At 31.7% G+C, this 21,084-nt stretch overlaps 1 long non-coding RNA gene across 3 annotated transcripts; it reads left to right on the forward strand.

Moving 5' to 3' along the window:
- Positions 1-579: 579 nt before the first annotated feature.
- Positions 580-16,180, forward strand: LOC143064588 (uncharacterized). Of its 3 annotated transcripts, none has more exons than XR_012975280.1 (4): positions 580-809; positions 7,785-7,944; positions 14,323-14,529; positions 15,164-16,180. It is a non-coding gene; the product is annotated as an uncharacterized LOC143064588 (long non-coding RNA). The 3 variants fall into 3 exon arrangements; XR_012975279.1 differs by lacking the exon at positions 580-809 and adding an exon at positions 4,447-4,633; XR_012975281.1 differs by lacking the exon at positions 580-809 and adding an exon at positions 5,565-5,658.
- The last annotated feature ends 4,904 nt before the right edge of the window (positions 16,181-21,084 follow it).

The raw sequence follows: 21,084 nt of genomic DNA on the forward strand, positions 1-21,084 counted from the left end.
TCATAATATACGGAAATCGAGATATTGACCAAAAAGCATTTTTATTTTTTGTTTTTATAGTAAATTCTATTCTGTCGGCACTTTTTGAAATTGACCCTATTGTGAAATAAAATCATGGCAAATTGGCCCTACCTCTTTGAGGTGTTAATTTTTTGTCATGTGAGCGAAACAAAAAAAAAATAATTTTTTTATTTTATAATATCATAATATCAATTATTTAAAAAAACATGTTTTAAATTGTGAGGTTATTAGCATCAAAACTAATTTAATATATTGAATTAAGAAGATTAAAATTAGGAAAATTATAAGTCAATGTGGGACTATCTTTGAGATATTATTGTTTCTGTAATTCATCAAACTTCAAACTTTATTAATCGAACTCAGACGCAGTAATTGCGCTACAGGAGCATCACATGTGTATAGTATATTATAATTAGATGACAGAATGAGTATAGAAATTATCTTACATGTATATATTAAACTATATGATTTCAAGTTATTTGAACTTATACAAATGTATTACATATACAAAGCTAATATAGGTAGTAGCATTACCGTATATATATATTATAATTATTAACACATATTTCAAAGGTAATACACAAGTTCATGCTTCAACTTTGTTTTGAGTGTACTCGATTCGGTTACAGTACGTCACGCCACCACGTGTAAATAGAGTGTTGTGTTATGGAATGTAAATAAATATGTCATCCGAGTACTAGATCATGAGAGTACTAGATCGTGAAGTAATGTGACTTTTCAGTTTGACTCTATAAGAGTTTTACAATCTTTTGGAGGAACCATGATAGGTGAGTAAGAGCTTGTGTATTACCTATTTTCAACATTTTATTCATTTTTGACTCACTGGGTACATTAACAAAGTAACCCGTTATATATTTAGTTCGAATATCTTTCAATTCATTACAGCAGAAAATATAATGGAATTCGTTTCCAACAACTTGTTTACAGAGATTGCACAATCTTTCATTCCTTGGTATACCAGCCCAACGTCCCGTCTCTATCGGAAATTTGAGATTGCATGTTCTCAGTTTACACATATAGTTTCTATTAACAGGATTAAACGTAAAAGATAATCTTCTAATTCAAACTCTGTCTTAAATTGAGAATAATATTCCCCTCGCGAAGAATTCGACACATCTGAAAACCACTTTTGTATAAATTGATCGTGCAATCTCTGCCGTACAACATTTTTTGAAAATTCAGGATTTACATATTCTTGGTTATTCCATATTTCACTATAACCCGTTTCATCAAATATGGATTTAATATAATTAATCCAGAGAATATTTCTATTGCCATTTTTATTTAATTTGAAAAGTAATTTGTACATTTTACCAGATAATTTGTCTGTATTTCCAACTAGTTTGTTCCAGAAACACAGCATTTTTAATTTTATCTGTATTTCTAAAGGGTATCGCCCAAGTTCTCCATACATCATAAAAGTAGGCGTACTTGATCTAATTCCTAACATTTTCTTACAGAACTGTAAATGTATTTTTTCTATAATGTTCTTATTTTCAAAACCCCAAATCTCAGATGAATATGTCAATATAGGAGACACCAATACATCAAAAAGTTTTAGTTGCAAATCTATAGGTATACTAATATTACGAATTTTCATGTACAATGAGTATAGTGATTTCTGTGCTTGTTCCACAAGTTTTTTCCTTGCTTTACAAAAACTACCATTATAATTAAACAAAATACCTAAGTAGTTATAATCACCCTGCTGATATATTTTTTCACCAAATATTTCAAAATCATAGTCGACAGTACACTTTCTCTTAGAGAAAATTACAACTTTTGTTTTTGATACATTAACTTTGAGTTTCCATAAGTTACAATAATTTTCAAACACATTAAGTGCTTGTTTTAATTCCTGTGTTGATTCTGCAAATATAACAGTATCGTCTGCATATAGTAATACAAATAGTTTCATATATATACCAAGGTTCTCAAAACTTAAAGAGCTTTACTTAGAGTGTCAAGACCGATTTCACAGTTTTCAGACAGATATTTTTCTAAGTCGTTTAAATAAACAGCGAAAAGAAATGGAGATAAATTTTCCCCTTGTCTAACACCAATATCACATGTAAAAAATTCAGAGTATCTATCACCATCTTTGACACAAGATTTAATGTTATTATATAATGAGTGGATCACTTTAAACATCTTCCCTTGGATGTTACTTTTGATTAATTTCTGCCACAACCCTGCCCTCCAAATTGTATCAAATGCTTTTTTAAAATCTAGAAATGTGCAGAATAACTTTTTTTCTTTGATAAAAATAGTGTTACCAAACAATAAATAATGAAAATATTATCCTGCGTAGCGTATCCAGTTCGAAAACCTGCTTGTGATCCAGATATAAGACCCTCTTCATCTGAAAAATTATTTAATCTTGTGTTTAAGATTGAAGTAAACACTTTACCTAGACATGACACTAAAGAAATCGCCCGGTAATTGTCGGGGTCCTTCGGGTCACCTTTATTTTTGTAAATAGCTTTAATAATTCCTAATGTCCATGTTTCAGGACTTTCACCACTATCAAATACTAAATTAAACAATTTATGGTAGTATGGTAAAAACTTGCACAAAGTTGTTTTCATGTATTCATTTACAATATCATCTATGCCTGGTGCTTTTGAATTTTTCAAATTTTTAATCGCTTTAACGATTTCATCCTCTGTTATTTCAGAGTTAAGAAGTTAAACGTCATTTTGAGAATAAATTTCTGAAAAATCATCCACACTGGCTTCTTCATTACTGTTATTCAAGTCTTTAAAATATTCATATAGGCGATCAAGTGTAATATTATTTTCTTCAGAAGTTTGAAACTTTGAGAATGATTTCAATATACCCCAAAAAAATTTTGTATCAGTTTTAGAGGCATTCCGAAGTTGCGTCTCAAATTTCTTCAAATGTTCACTATAAAATTTTTTCATTTCCTTCTTATACGTTCGACTCGATCTCGTGAGTATCTGTTTGTTTACAGACGACTTTCGCAGATTATATTTTTTACGGTTAATATTAAACTGCTTTCGTTTTTCATGACAACTTTTAGTATACCACGGCTTATTGTCAGGTTTTATTTTTTTTCGAGTCGAGTTTTTAAAGCCAAAAATAGATTTTGCCGTGTTTCTAAATATCTCACCAATTTTGTTCACCGCTTTATCAATAATATGTTTCACTTGATTGCCTTCACATTCATCGTTAAAAATAGTATCAAGTTCACCGAATGAGAATTGGCTACTAAAAATAGCTTCGACAAACTCGTCCTGTTTGGCAGCATTCCATTTAATATAATTGGATTTACTACAATGACCTACATTTTGTTTTGTAGTATTTTTCTTTACATTGGAATGCAAATACACACTTAGCCCACAATGTACATCTGAATATAGGGGATTGAAATCTAATACATCAAAAGATTTTACAGTTGGAAAAACATTTGAGGATAATAAGAAATAATCTACGAGTGATACATCTTTACATGTCTTTTTACCAACAGATTTATCATTTCCATTCAATCTACTATTTCCAATATAAATATTTAGTTTTTTTACAAAAGTCTAACAATTTATATCCATAGTTAACCGGTGACGTATCTTCCGAAAACCTTGGTAAAGATATATTATGTAACAATAGTTTCTGATAATCATACAGATATACTAGCAATTCGTTATCATCAAAATTATCCAAAACTTCAAAAAGAGAGTCATCAGGTACAACATAGTCATCTAATGTTTTTGTTTTTGCATTAAAATCTCCTAATAGTGCAATGTTACAACTGTTATCTTGTAAATGAAGAAGTTCATCTTCAATTTCAGTAAAAACTTCTTTTGATGCATATTTGGAGTTTTCAGGTGGGATGTACACACACCCTAACAATAACTCTTTATCATCTAGTAATAGTTCATTTGAAATTGAAACCCATTGTACAAAATCAGATTTTGTTTTATGAAATTTTAGATAAGACTTCAATTTTTCTTTATATACAATTCTGGGAGACACAATTGATGCCAACGCAGACCACATGCACACCTTCAATACATGTATATGTAAAAACAGCTAGCAAAATGAAAAAAAACTTCATAGTATTCAAACTGTACGAAACGCACCTCTTATGCATATGCAAATACTATAAAAACAAATGACAAAGTTCACTGACCCATCTCCCAAAAGAGCAAATATTAATAAAAATCAAAACCCTGACCACATGCACACCTTCAATAAATGAACAGACAGACACCGAAGTGAAATCTTCCTAGGATTCAAACTGTAGGAGCAGTTATGCGGAATAAGAAGGACAGGGGGTAAAACAATATGCCCTCCCCATACTTTTAGTTGCAAGGGCATAAATAGAGGTGGAATTTTAAATCAAACTATACACGAATCATTGATGCGTTATCAACAAAACTATTGAACTGAAAAGTGTTTAAAATTTCCCTTTGCATGTTTTAGTTGATCATAAGTAATGTTCATTCTAGCGTGAAAATAAAATCGCCTCATCGGATTGATTTTAATAAATACATGTAAAACAAAGTAACAGATGTTGATATAGAATTCTAATGGATTACGTATACAAAAAAGGTTGACGAGGATGGAAAAGGTAAGTACTAACTGACTGGGTTTTTCATCGTTTTTCTTTTCTATCATAACAAATTTTTATACCAGTGTATCTATATGGTGTATCAAAGAATATTATACAATGATATCCTATGGTTGGTTCAATAGTTTGCCTATAAATAAACTTATCATAGATATAAGGATTATAGGATATCCATATGGTTGATATTACCTGATCAAGTTTTCATTCTTCTGTTTATTCTTTTCACTATGAGAGTAGGCTCGGACCAAAACGTAGCGTGTATTAACTTTTTTTTTAGCATCACCAAGTTGAACACTCATCCCATAAATCTTTCGTTTCGTTAAACTTTTACAACGAAAATTAAAAAAAAACCAAAAAAAAAACCAATACTTTTCTTCAAGTTTTAACATGTTTATATGCCTCGAGTGTTTATTTGCAAGATTGAATGTTTGTGCGTCATTGTATCTGACTTTAATGTCTTCCTAACATTGAAATTTCGGCAAAGATAACATAATACGATTAAAAGAAAAATAAAATATTAACTAAAAGTCAAAAATGAAAACAGAACAGTATAAGACATTATATCAGCTTATAAAAACTAAAACCATTTTTAAAAATGTCAATTATTATAAACAATAACAGCTAGAAAGATACATGTCCAGATTAAAAATCAAGAATGAAAACAGAACAGTATAAGACCTTATATCAGCTTATAAAAACTAAAACCGTTTTTAAAAATGTCAATTATTATAAATAATAATAGCTAGAAAGATACATGTCCAGATTAAATGACCATAGCTGTAGGGCGTACTACATGTATATGACCTATTTCACAAGTAAATGTTACTAGATATGAAGGTTATATAGAATGATATGTTTGTGCCTCGTTCACCAAATATCTTTACTTAAATATAGGCAGTAGATTATATTACCGAATCGCTTCATCGGAATCCAACGGCTGTTTTGTCAGATAATAAAAGTAAAAATGTCTGAATCGATGGGTCACTGTGAAAACTTTTTAACTATGGAAAAATAAAGGGTGGCAGGTATGAAGCTTACATAAATGAAGAGATAAATGAAAAATGAACAAATTGATACCCGATTTATATAATTTCAAGGCCGTTAGTTGGCACCAGAAGCGACGAAGCAGCGCATCTATTTTGGATGGGCAAATATCCACTTTTTGATGTGGGACGAGCTCTGACGTCCCACGGCCCAGCTTGTCTATACCATAAAACTACTTGTTCAATATATAAATAAACAAAAAATGTATCTTATTTCCTTCATGCCATAAAACAAATACAGACAATATTATCTCACACTAGGACTTCCCTATTACGGCATAAAACTTACTCACTTCAGACAAAAAATATCTCGCGTCATATAAAACGCGCTTTGAATGAGAGTTGTTGCGCTTACGTGGACCCATCTTTGATGCTTCAAATCTAATGAAATTAAAGACTTCCGTCTTCTAACGTTGAAATGGGTATAAATACCCTCCATAAGGCAGGTGCCAGAATGAATTAAAGGGTCTATTTGACATCCACTTCATTTGATCTTTGGTGAATATTTGTCTCAACTGCAAACGTACCATACCTCCCTCTGTTTATATATGCATTTAAAACCAATGTAACGCCATCGTCACTTTGACATACTAGAAGATTTTGACATGCAGCCACATGAATTCGAAGCTGCTTTCAAATTTAAATTTTACATTATATCGACTTTGTACAATATGAAGACACTTGTTGTCAACATTTTTCAACTAATCAATAATTGCTGATTCTGCAACTTGATATTAAGGGTATATTTTTTTGTTTAAAATGGCACAATTCTTTGTAAGCCATTGTTAGTTTCATTCTATTTTAATATCAATTTTCCCTGTTCTTGACATGAAATGAAGAGACGATTTGCAGGCATTTCTAAACTTTGTTTTCTGTGAAGGTTGGTTTTCCCAAAAGTACAATCAAATAAGAAATCGAAATGTATACATATTTCGAAAACAATAATGATCATAAAAGAGGCATTAGCTAAACATATAAAAAATGGTTTTTAATCATTAATGAAAGTGATATAATAGTGAAATATTAATTCGCTTAAAGCAGCTGAAATTGGTTTTTTTTTTATTCAAAAGATAAGAACATCATTTAAAAATCATTCACTAGTGAGTGAAAAATAAGACCTAATTAAATCCATATTCATGTGACCTTCTATTTATCCCCTTAGCACTAAGCTGGAGATGGGTTACGCATGTATTTAGCTATAAAAGGGAAATTAATATCAACATTGAAAGTGAAACCAGGCTGAACAATTTAGTTGACTGATTCGATCCACAAAAGGTCAATTTTATAACATAACCCTATATTTTGTAGAAAACAAAATTTCACAAAAGAGTCATTGCAACAAATTGTAGCTTTTATTTGACATTATGCGTTTGACAAGACGTTTTTTTGTTCTTTCTAAAAACGTAATTTTGCATAATTACATACCAATACTTAGAGGTATGTTCAATCAACTAAACCTCTTGTTGTAAAATGTTGCTGATTTTCTTCTTCTTGTGACAGTAGTGTTGGCAGTGTATTCTTATATTTAACAGCAATGTACCTTACAAAAATTTCGAAAAATAAATTGCGTAATTGTGAATTGTAATGACTTTGCGCTACTTAAGATATTCCGTATGTCATGAACTGAATTTGGGTAGCATATCACTACTTTGATTTCATATAATACCGTTGTGGTGCTTTGCTGTTTTAAACTTTTGGGGAGTTTTAGACAAATGCCTTTCGTTAAAGACAATGAGCTTGTCATTTGAATGATGATATTCTTAAATGAAACTTAACACCGACAACTCCACAGAAGTTAATTATAATTTTACAGCATTATATAAATGAAAAAGTGTTAATCGATCGCATAGACATTCGACAACGACTCCTTTTAAACAAGACTTTTGCCCAGATCATGTAAACTAAATGATAAAATATTACGGATATCAAACTACATTCTACAAGTGATCACAATAATTTAATGTGGTAGATGGAGAAGGCCCACACCCACACATACAAACACCAAATCCCTAAACTAGTTTACAGATATAGTAACGTCCAGCACATTCATTACATTAATAAGTGGTACACTTGAGATGCATTTCATTAGATATTTGTTTTCATTTCAGGAGGAAGAGAGCACCCAGTTGCTATCTACAAAAAGCAATTGTCTAAAATGGATGTCTTTACTAGCCGGAGGACTCGCTAACGCCATGTTAGCCTCTAATCTAATATTTTATGTTTATATAAATGACATTAAAGCAAGATTTCGTTATGACCAAAAAGAAGGTTAGAACTTAGTTTATGTTCTATTTTGTAGATGGAAAAAAAATCAGACAAAGACATGAACCCCTATATTTTTTAAATTATTACATGGGCACACCGCATGTACTCCCTTTTATACTATAATATATATATACTATAATCGTACATAAACACGGTGAGATCATATACATGTACACCTGCACTAAGAATCATTATAACTTGAACAAATGAAATGTAGGTTAAGCTTATGGAAATAAAATATAATATATGTATAAAAATATAGCTTGAAGAAATCGGATGAACTATAAGCAACAGTAGTGTATATAATGTTAAAATCAATTTTATTTCATGACATATAAAACTGAGAAGATGTGGTATAACTCTCAATGATACAACTCAATCAGAGACCATAGAAGTTCATAGTTACATGCATTTTTCATTGGAACGCGTAATTTTAATGGCTGACAATAATCTCGAGGCACGAAATGCAATATCATATTTTGTTTCCGTATACAATACATTGGCGGATCCAGCCATTTAAAAAAAGGGGGGGGTCCCAACCCAGAGTAAAAGGGGGGGGGGGGGAGTTTCCAACTATACGGTCCCATTCAAATGCATTGATCGTCCAAAAAAAAGGGGGGTTCCAACCCCCCTCCCCCCCCTCTGGATCCGCCACTGCAATACAACGGATATGACTTCACGCACATGCACTTTCCGTGACAATGTTAAAATAATGCTTGACAGAACTCTTAACTTGTCATGGAAGTAGCATACAAATGTAATTATAAGATTTGAATGATTTTATTTATAATGTCATCGTGCGCTCATTTTTAATGTGAAGCGCTGCTACGTTGCTTCGGTCCTGAAATAAAATACAAAGGCTATGGCTATGGCTACAGGTGGTATTTATGGAACGCCACAGCTGCCTTATGATAACAATAACCATATCATTACGGGTAAAGATATATCATGAAGCAAATGTTCTTTACTATAACGACATTTGACTATAATACTCTGTCAATCTGCTATATCACTAAGATCAGTGGCGGATCCAGAAATTTTCATAAGTGGGGGCCCACTGACTGACCTAAGAGGGGGCCCGCTCCAGTCACGCTTCAGTGATTCCCTATATAAGCAACCAAATTTTTTCCCAAAAAGGGGGGGCCCGGGCCCCCTGCCCCCCCCCCCCCTAAATCCGCCTCTGAAGATACATTTATATACTATAAAGACACTTTGATACAACATGGAGCTACCTTTTCATACTATTCTGTCATTTCACTTTGTTATGAAGATAATATTTCATACTATGAAGACATCTTGATATAACATGGAGCTACATTTTCATACTGATTTGTCATTTAACTAAACTATTATGTGATATTGCTATGTCATAAAGATACATTTCATACTATAAAGATATCTTAATATAACATGAAGCAACCATAAGACAAATCTATAAATAGCGGCGAAATTTCCCGCGAATCAACATCGATTGTAATGGAAAAAAAGTCCATGAAGGAAATCTTTTTTGCGGGCCTTAGTGAATCGCTTTCAAGATGAATGAATCTATCGACAGAAGGGGTGCCACTGGGGTTTTTGTGCGCTATCCTTTTCGTATATGAATGAATGAATATTTTAATATTAAAGTGCAACCTGAATTATAACAAACAATGACATTCATATATACAAGTAATTTTCAGTACCGCACTGTGTATCATTATTGAAAATAAAATAAATTATAAATTTATAAATATACATAGTTCGTATAATTGAGATTTTTTCAAATGTATTACATTTTAAAAATTGCGTATGTGAAAGTATGTGAAAGTGTAACTTTTTTCCATTTTGGTTTGGTTCCATCTCGTGTGTTAAAAAAATGACTACAAAAGTGTCGAAGAGGAAAACTTTGTGGCTAGAAACACAGCTATGAACAACCAGACTTTCGGCTGTGCAAAAAATACCGGGCTCTTTATTTAACCATCATTGGGAACATTTTGTATCAAATCATATATTTCTGTATATAATCTACTACCTATTCACATATATTCAGCATGTATTTCTTGTATAAACATGCTAATATTCAAACCACGATGACTTACTCTTTTTTACGGGACGTTTTATGGTATACAAATGTCCGCCGTCCGTCTGTCTGTCTGTCCGTCTGTCTATCTGTCCGGCGTCCACATGTCATCGTAACTTGAGAACCGCTTATCAAAATTTCATAGTTGTTTCTTATGATTGTCAAACAATCTGTATACGTTTTGGTGAAAATAGGATTTAAACTTTTTGAGTTACGGGACTTTATAACTAAAACAGGGGTATGTTTTTTCTACATGTCGCGCTATATCTCAAAAACGATTTATGATTATCGCTTAAAACTTTACACACTTCTTAGTTATATTTATCCAAAGATCTGAATATTTTTTGGTGATGATTCAAAATTTTATTTTAGAGTTATTGAGTTTTTTTATATAAAAAAAAAAAAAAAACGATTTTTTTTTCATTTGTCGCGCCGTATCTCAAAAACGATTTATGATTTTTGCTTAAAACACTTAACACACTTCTAAGGTATAGTAATCTAAAGATCTGTGTAATTTTTGGTGATGATTCAATTTTTTTCAATAGAGTTATTGAGTTTTTGGATAAAAAAGGAGGGGGCACATGTCGCACCGTATCTCAAAAAACGTTAACGATTATTACTTTAAACTTTACTACTTTTTTGTTATATTAATCTAAAGATCTGTATAATTTTTGGTGATGATTCAAAATTTTAGTTTTGTAAAAAAAGGGATTGTTTTCACATGTCGCGCCGTATCTCAGAAACTATTTATGATTATTGCATAAAACTTCACACACAAGACGAAGGGCGTATCATGCGCTCATGGCGCAGTTGTTTATTTTCAATCGTGAACAATCCAGCCTAAGACTTCAAATTTAACAGGATATTGTATATATATTTCTCATCGATGTTATTATATTTTTGATTAATTTTCATTTTGTTTCGTTTATTTTTGTCTATTCATTCGTTTCTATGTCGTATCGCACTTTATAGTCACCCAATAGTATCGTACCTGTCTGATGTTAACTTGATACGGGAATTGCCGTTCGGTTTGAGTACGGAAATCAGAGATAAACACTTCTTTTTTGAATACCTTCAAATAATAATATATCAAAACATAAATGTTTTCAGCATATTGACATCTCAACGTAAACTTCCTATATACTAGGATACTAGGTTACAGCAAGGATTTGCATAGTTACTATACATCCTTGGTCATAGGACGTGCGGCTTGAATATGTCACATTTTCCTGCTACTTGTAATGTGAATATGTAGGAGAAAATATCAGAAATATAATTATGATAAGTTAAAAAAAATTTTTTTTGGTAGTGAATTTTTTAACATACCTCATGAAACCAAACCAAAATGGAAAAAAGTCACACTTTTACATACGCAAATTTTGAAATGTTGTATGCATTTGTAGAATCTTAACCATACGAAAAGGGTAGGATACCGGAACCCAAAAGTCACCCCTATCAATCGAGTATTGAAATGCACCCCTCCCCCTTTGACCCGAATGTGTCTATGTATAACGCTAGATAAAATCGTAAAATTTATATAGAAAAGAAAAGATTTATCAACTGTCAGCATTGATTTGCTAACTTTGTTTAAAAGATCATTATGATTTTAACAATAATGTCATTTTAAACATATGCCGATCTGGCTCTCATCTATTACTAAATAATAATATTCAAGAATACGGCTAAATTGTAATGGGTACGGGATACGGGTTTATACACATTTTGCATCGTACCTGTCAACATGATTTACAAAGATGTGCTTTAAGTAAACCATCTAAAACAAACAGGTTGCTGTCATGATAATTAAAATTTGGCGAAAAGAATATAGACCATCTTTTTGTTTTTGTCTTGTATGTTATTTAGTTTTTGTTTATTTATTTTTGGGAGGTACCAATCTGTATGTGTCGCCTATATTGTCGCACCAAGTCTTTGCAACTCCGCATTGCTGAGGGCAAATGCAACATTTGAGTCAATAAATTCATTCATCTTGAAAGCGATTCCTTAAGGCCCGCAAAAAGATTTCCTTCACAGCCTTTCTCTCTCTCTCTCATTACCATCGATGTTCCGGATGAATTTCGCGGGGAATTTTCGTGGCTATTCATAGATTTGTCTTATGGTATGATGAAATGGTCTTGTGATATGGTAAAATGGTATTATGATGTGATAAAATGGCTTTATGATATGCATGATGAAATGGTATTATGGTATGATAAAATGGTCTTATGATATGGTGAAATGGTATTATATGATATGGTGAAATGGTATTATGGTATGACGAAATGGTCTTATAGTGTAATCAAATAGTCTACTGGTATATAGATGACACCTCGTAATATAAGAACTGTTAGCTTAATTGATTTATAAGATAGTTTTATGACATACTAGTTTGACAAAATTGTTCCATGTTGTATCGAGAGGATTGCATAGTATACAAATTTATCGTTATAATATACTGTGGTGACAAAATAGTATGAACAAGTTGCTTCATGTTATACTAAGATATCTTTATAGTATGAAATGTATCTTTATGACATAGCAATATCACATAATAGTTTAGTTAAATGACAAATCAGTATGAAAATGTAGCTCCATGTTATATCAAGATGTCTTCATAGTACGAAATATTATCTTCATAACAAAGTGAAATGACAGAATAGTATGAAAAGGTAGCTCCATGTTGTATCAAAGTGTCTTTATAGTATATAAATGTATCTTAGTGATATAGCAAATTGACAGAGTATTATAGTCAAATGTCGTTATAGTTTAGAACATTTGCTTCATGTTATATCTTTACCCGTAATGATATGGTTATTGTTATCATATGACAGCTGTGGCGTTCCATAGGTATTCATGACACTTAACACAATGCATTGAAAAACAACATGATATAGGCTTATAACTCTTGATTTCATGGTTGTGTATAAAGCATACACATTTTTTAAAGCGTTTCATACAAAATGCTTTTACACCCCATTTAACTATATTAAGAAGCATTCAATTCTTAATTAACACTAGAACACACCCGTGATATCGCGGGTCCGTGACTGAATTAAAGTATATAACTATGCGTAAGCCTTATTTTAGTATTGGTATTGTCATCTGATAAAGTCGTGCCGATTATAAGATACACAGTTTTCTATGCTTTCAAATCTTTCTGTTTGAACCCGTCGACCTTGAACTTTTCAATTATTGGTAATATTCAGGTCCTGGAATTGAGTATTTTTTAATCAACAGCATTGTCCAATAAAGTTCAAATCTTTGATTCGCTGTTTTACGTCATGCCCGCTAACAAATTGAAAACTGTACCTATACGCCTTAGTCCAAATTTTTAGTATTCGTATTGTTATCTTAGAAAGTCTTACTAATTAAAAAAACTACAATAGGGAACAATTTGACAATGATTGAATTTAGTTGTGTCGACTTTGTGATTATGACCCGTGTATATAGTAAAATCAAATACACCATTTGGTGGTGCGCCTGTTAGATGCGGAACGTACAGATATGGTAATAGGTAACAGGTGAATATACTATTGTTATCGGTACCGGATTCGACCCGGAACTTGTTAATTATTGGCAATATTAATTATGTGGAAAACAAAAGGGTCTGGAGTGGTGTAATTTTTAATCTACACAGTTGTCCTATATTAGCTATATATAAAGTTGAATTCTTTGATATGTCGTTTTTACCTGATGCCGGCTGATAAATTGGACCTCGTAATTTTAGTATTATAGATATTCAAAATTGAAATCAATGTACAATAATATATGAAATACTTAGTATAAGAAGATTTGGTATGAGTGTCCAATGAAACAGCTCTTCTTTCAAGTCACAGTTTGAAAAGTAAACCATTATAGGTCAATGTTCGTCCTTCATCACGGAGCATTGGCTTACACCGAGCACCAAGCTGTAAGACGCCCCAAATTACTAGTGTAAAACCATTCAAAAAGAAAAACCAACGATGAGGGAATCTTGTGAAATTTAAACGGAAAGCGACATTGGGAATGTATGCATATCCTGCTAGTCATGCCTCATACGCTGGCATGTGAAATCACTCACTGTGTCAAAATGTCGCAATAGGCGGTATTATTTTAGATAAAAAGACAATAACTCCGGAAAATACACAAACATTGAAAAACAGTTATATCTTTCCTATCTGTTTATACTTTTATGATTTGAAATACCGAGTCCTTCCTATAGTTTACCGTCCATGTTTACTCTAAAATGAGTTTAGACATTATTTAAATAGGTCGATTAGACATTAAAATGAAATTGTGTTTGGGGACTGGTCATCAAAATTAATTTATGTTATTTGTTTTTCCAGTGGAAGCGTTTGCTTCAATGTTAAATGCTGGAATTGGACTTGGCTTTGTACCAAATCTTATTGGACAAAAGTTGAAATCAGCATGGGTACTAGCCTTTGGAATGGTTTTGAGTACCATCGGTATACTAATGTTGTGGAGTTCTACAAAAATGGTATCGTTCTATGAAGATAAAAGCTGGTTAATGGCCCTGTACTTTCTTATCAGTGGTTAGTAATATGATTGTATATGTATGCAAGTCTATGTAAGTTTCTGTGAAGACTATGGCTACCTTTTCGGTTTGATTGTTTAGACCTACTAAAATTATGAGACCCTCATCCTCAGAAACAAGACAATTTATGCGTCAACGAATCTTCGTGGAAAATATTTTCGATGTAAGGTTTAAATTGAGATTGCGTAGTTGTTTCAGAGTTGTGGGAAACAAAGCATAATACAAATAACTTATACAAGCAACTGCACTCCTTTCTTTACATAATTATATCTTTACATGTATATTTCAAACTATAGTCTATCAATATTTTAAATACATACATATGTACTAATTTTGAAGTTAATGCGACTTCAAACTACGTCCAAACAATTTTTTTGTTTGATGGCGGACGGACATACAATACAGACTGGAAACATAATACACCACTCTCAAATCGTAATGGGTATAACCAGTTAATTTATTTTTAAAAGAACTTCCTAAATTTGATAATAGATATTGTAAAACATTGCATAAAGAGTCACTTTTCTTCTTTTTCCCGAATCAAAGTTTATCCCTCTGAAAGTCCGCAAAAATGTCACTTGTCTATACTACCACAAACAATTAAATGACTTGTTTTCTATTTTTGGTTTTAGGTCTAGGTGGATCTGTTGGATATATAATGGCATTAAGATTCAATGCAGACCATTTTGCAGATGATAAAAGAGGCAGAGTCATAGCTGTAATGTTTGTTTTCATAGATTCCGGAATGATCAGTTTTACACTCATCTACTATCACGCGTTCCCACCAGAAACTCGATTTGAAAGGTTGTTGATACTACTTGTCTCGTTTAACGCTGTTGTATATATTTTCTGTATGATATTTTTAAGGCCTCCTTCATCTAACATACCGTCTGTTGATGAATCTGAACTTCAAACTTCTGGGTTTAAGTACGAAACATTACAAGAAGAACGTCAAATCTTAAAAGAAACTTCTTTCAGGGATCTTCTTGTAAATGCAGATTATCATCTACTGGCGTGGATGTGCTCTTTGACGTTCGCTGTGTCCTTGTTGCTTAGTAACAACATGACAGTGTTGACAAAAGAGGAGGAATTGAGTTCGTTTGATAACGTGACGACCTTGTTATATCCTCCTATTGTTATTATTTCAGCATTATCTTTCAGTGCAGTATCGGATAAAATCAAAAATGTCGTGTCACGCATTACATTCTTAATAATCGGAGGATTATTTCTTGCATTAAGTTCTTTGCTGAATGCATTTTTGTCATCACACAAAGCTGTTATCGCAACAGCCTTAGTACTGGCAGCCATTGGAACCGGAATGGTTTATACAATAGGACCAACAACTATGAGTGAACAATTCCATATCGACAACTTCATGCGAAATTGGGGAATAGTGATGTTTATGCGAGCGATATTGATAATAATTCTACATGTGATATTTGGTGCTTTTTATGACATAGAAATTAAGGATACTGATGGGTTGTTTTGTAAAGGGCTACACTGCACACGTAACGGATATATTCTAACATGTGTTGTGTCCTTTATTGCTATTGGACTAGGCGTTTGTTTAAACTTTCGTGTAAATAAACGAAGGAGTCAAACATAGGAACATTCTTGAAATAATGAATCAAATAAATAATAGATGTTGATGTTGTGTAAATGGTAGGTTTTCATTCACTATTAAAGATTAATATAAATGAACATAGATCTAGGAAGATGTGGCATGGGTGCCTATGAGACAACTCTCCATCCAAGTCACAATTATAAAAGTAAATCATTAAAGGTTAAGGTACGGTCTTCAACACGGAGCCTTGGTTCACACCGAACAGCAAGCTATAAAGGGCACAAAAAATTACAAGTGTTAAACCATTCAAACGGGAAAACCAACGGTCTAATCTATATATAAAAAAAAAACGAGAAACAAGAAACACGTATGAACCGCATAAACAAAAGACAACTACTGAACATCAGATTCCAGACTTGGGACAAGTGCAAACAATTGTAGAAGGATTAAACGTTTTAATGGTACCAAACCTTCACCCTTTTCTGAATCAATAGTGTAACACCACAGCATAAAAAGATACTATAAAATATCAATTGGAATGTCTTAACTCAATCAAAAAACGTAGTAACACAATTTTACACACAATGAACGAATAAATTTGATCTATGTTATTCTGATTTTTTTTCAGTAGGTGCAATAAATCAATGATATGATACACTAAAAGTATTTGGTTAAGTAACACATGAAATCCAAAAAATACTGAACTCAGAGGATAATTTAAAACAAAAAATCCTTAATCAAATGGCAAATTCAAAAGCTCAAATACATCAAACAAATGGTTAACAACTTTCATACCGGTATTCCTGACTTGGGGCTGGCATTTTCTCAAGTAAAAAATGGTGGAGTAAACATGGTTTTATAGCTAGCTTAACGTATCATCTGTATGAAATCGCATGCAATTCCATTATAGTAACAACAATGTGTGAACAAAATCAACTGCCATAGAAGGTAAAAATATAAAAAATATGGATATAGCAGTCACCATTGTGTTATAATCTTTATCCCTATTAAAACAAACAAATATCTAACAAAAAAGCACGAAAAGGCATAGAGGCAAGAAAAGAATACAAAAAAAAATTAAAAAAAATGCTAAAGCATAGTAACACAATATCGGGACGTATAAGTACAAAGCCATGTCATGTAACAAAGAAAAACACAAGTCATGTAGCACATTAGCAAAAATGAAAGACACGAATATAAGACTTTTTTATTTTACCATAGAACAATAACACAATGATGGGATGTATAAGTACACAGCCAGGTCAAATGGATTTTTTTATTATCAAAAACAGACTAAATGGTAAAAGTATTATTCATAAAGACAAATAAAAGAATAATATAACATCTTATTAAGGTGACAAACAACGTCAGTTCCTATAATCTATACTTCAGGATCATCGTGTTTTATTTGTGAAGTTTGATACGGAATATTCTACAACAAGGTCCGATGAACTTTTTTTGTTAGAAAAAGGACAAGATGTTCTTCGACATACATGTACCACTGGTTCATCAGCTTTCTACTCAGACACTGGAAACGTTTTACAGAGTATGAGAAGGTTCTGCAAGCTCTTGAATACCGAAAAGGTTGGGAAATGTATATCCCATACACAAGTGAAGTTGGTTTATTGCTAATAAGGTGGAGGAAATTGATAATTTCAAAAGTCAAATCGTCTCGTTTGTCATAGATTCTGGTACTGAGATGACTGTGTATGTAAAGCTCGAGATATAAGTCTTAAAATGAGGCGGAGGAAGCCGTGTCTGTTGTTTCTTTAATTTCTAGTTCAGGGGGATATATTAATGGAACCCAATCAGAAAAGTTTGGATTGTTAATGGAAAGAACATCCTCAATATATCTGAGAGTGAAATCAAATGGTTCTTTGATCTTCCTGATTTGGCAAGTGTTTGAAGGAACTCCGATTCATATGAACATAAGAATAGGTCGGTAAGGAGAGGCACACAGTTCGTTCCCAAAGGAATGCCAACAATTTAAAAAAGTAAATAAAATGTACCTCCAAATTCAACGAATATGTTGTCAATAAGAAACTACAGCATACTGATCACCTGTTCCTCTGTGTAGCATGTTTTACTTTTTCGTTCACTACTAACAAAATATGTCGGTTGGTCATGATGGTATCCCAAGGTAAAACCTTTGTATCGTCTCTCCTATAAAGGACATTTTTTAATCTAGGTATTCTTTAATTTAATTATAAAGGTCTGCTTCAAATTGAATAATGTTTTTTTTTCTCTCGTTTAAACCTCGCCATAAGCCTTAAAAAGCAAATATGAACAGACAATTGTGTAAAGCAAACTATTTCTTATGTTTGCTTTTGTTATTAAATTATGGAATTAGAGTTGTCTTTCATTGATCCGGTATACTAAAAAATCGATTTATTCTCTATTTTACTGTTTTATGTATCCGGTCGAACCCGGTATAGTTGACCCACAGTTGCATTATTTCAAAGTCAAACTCCTTGCATCATCAACCCACCTTCCTTTACATGTTTCCGAATACATAGATATTTGTAATGGAGGAGTAAAGCTCATGATCTCCCAATATAAAGATACAAATGTAGCTAGATTATTGTCTTTTCCTCGTATATGCATGTAAGACTACATTTTTTGTTTTATAACTGATTCTTGTATTTAGCCCATGATCTGGAATTCTATGTTATTTCGAATAACGTAAGCAAAAGTCATGTGTTACCATATCAGAAACCTCACATTATTTTCACTTTACGCAACTATATATAAGGCAAGGCAACTAACCCGGGGTCGCCCCTCATTAACTCATTATAAAATGAGAGGTAATCCTAATCCAGGTTTATTCTGAGTTTTGACGTTTACACACATAAATTTAATCTGGTTCAAGTAATTGTGGTCGAACCGATTAAATGGCATAATGTGGTCGGGGAATAGGTGATGATATTTTCCTTACAATTCCAAAGGATATAACTTCTGATCAATGTAATCTACATTGGTATACAGATGAAGATAAGCAATTGTCATTGTCTTCAGTACATATAGGCTAAAGGGGCTAAATAACATGTTTAACACTGTTTAACACTGTTTTAGAAAGGCTTGTTTTTTTTATTGTTTTATACATGTATTATATCATTGATTATTTTATTCCAATTTCAGAACAGTTAAAATGAGACAATTCTCCATCTGAGTGACAATGTATACAAACTAAACATTTATAAGTCATTCCTGATTCTAAGGTTGCTGTTATCACAATAATCATTTTTATAAAACAGTTTTAAATGCCTGCCAGGGCTTACAGCTGATTTCCTAATGCTTGCAATGTAAAACTTTGGTTGGCTTGCTTGCTTTGTTTGTATAATTGTTTATACAAGCTTTGTAAATAAGATTGACATCTTTAAACAATTCATATAGGCATAGTTTAACCTGTATATATCATATTTGAATTTAATTGGGTGTTATCCTAATGATTGTACAATATACAAACAAAGTAAGCAAGCTACCAAAGTTTTGTTCTACATGCATTAGGAAATTAGCTGTAAAATTTCTTGAATATGCAGCAATGATATTTCAAAAGTAAATTGGTAATGCGCATTTACTCTGAAGTTTATGACATAGACTCTTTCGGTCATAATGACATTATCATTCTTCCGGGACGTATTGTGAATATGCCTTTTAAAATGTATTCATTTTAAACATCCGTAAGAACAGAAATAATGGCATGACGGTTGACATCCTTGGGTTAGTGTTTGTATGGCTTATACGTACTCAATGAATGGGTTTAATCAATCAATTCAAATGAAGAGGAACATGAAAAGTAACATTAATACGTTTTAAGTTTAGAATCAATTAATAAAATTATGGCACGCCGTTATTATATTTATTCAATTTCGAGATATTTTATTTAGTTAAATAAGATATCTTATAAACTAATTGAGATATCTTATAAACTTTTAGAGATATCTTATATATTAATTGAGATATCTGATTTATTAGATAAGATATCTTATATATTAAATAAGATATCTTATTAAAATGTTTATAAAGATATCTTATTAAAATGTTTATAAAGATCTCTTATTAAAAATATAAGATATCTTATTTAAAATATAAGATATCTCTATTAATTTATAAGATATCTTTTATATAGTTTATGATAGAGATATCTTATTTACTTAATAAGATATCTCCATAAGTTAATAAGATATCTCTATTAGTTTATAAGATATCTCTATTAATTAATAAGATATCTCTATTAGTTTATAAGATATCTCTATTAATTAATAAAATATCTTATAAAGTATGTATTTAAAAGATATCTTTATGAAGAAGTAAGATATCTTATATACTTTATAAGATATCTTATTAATTAATAGAGATATCTTATTTACTTATAGAGATATCTTATAAACTAATAGAGATATCTTATAAACTAATAGAGATATCTGATTTACTTTCAAATTAAATAAGATATCTTATAAAACTTAAAGATATCTTAATACTTAATAAGATATCTTGTTAGATAAATAAGATATCTTCAAATTTGAATAAATATAAAAACGGCGTGCCATATAAAATGGTTTGAACGCAATGTATGTTTGTAAGACGATTAACTTTCTCATGGACTGACGATACCATATTTGTATTCACTTTTCATACATATCAAGTTGATGCCCTTTAAGACATACTGTTTCTTTCGTAAAGAAAAAATAAACTATATATGTCTCTGTTTACGTACAGAGGTTGCATTATCGAATCTAAAATTTTAATTTTCGCATTCAGTGAACCATTAATCTGTTAGTATATTCATATAAAATATTGTGACAGTTAGAAAGGAATACACGTTGGTATTTACAATGAATACTATTGGAGAACGGTGGACAGGGGGTATTCAATTCCCGTTTCCCTCCCCTTACTCCCGCTTTCGTCCTCCTTGACCCCCGCTTTCCTCCTCCTCGACTCCCGCTTTCCTCTCTTAACTTATCATTTCATTCGGATATACCTCTTTCC

The sequence above is a fragment of the Mytilus galloprovincialis genome, chromosome 2 (assembly GCF_965363235.1).
Source record: "Mytilus galloprovincialis chromosome 2, xbMytGall1.hap1.1, whole genome shotgun sequence".
Classification (NCBI taxonomy): Eukaryota; Metazoa; Mollusca; class Bivalvia; order Mytilida; family Mytilidae; genus Mytilus; species Mytilus galloprovincialis.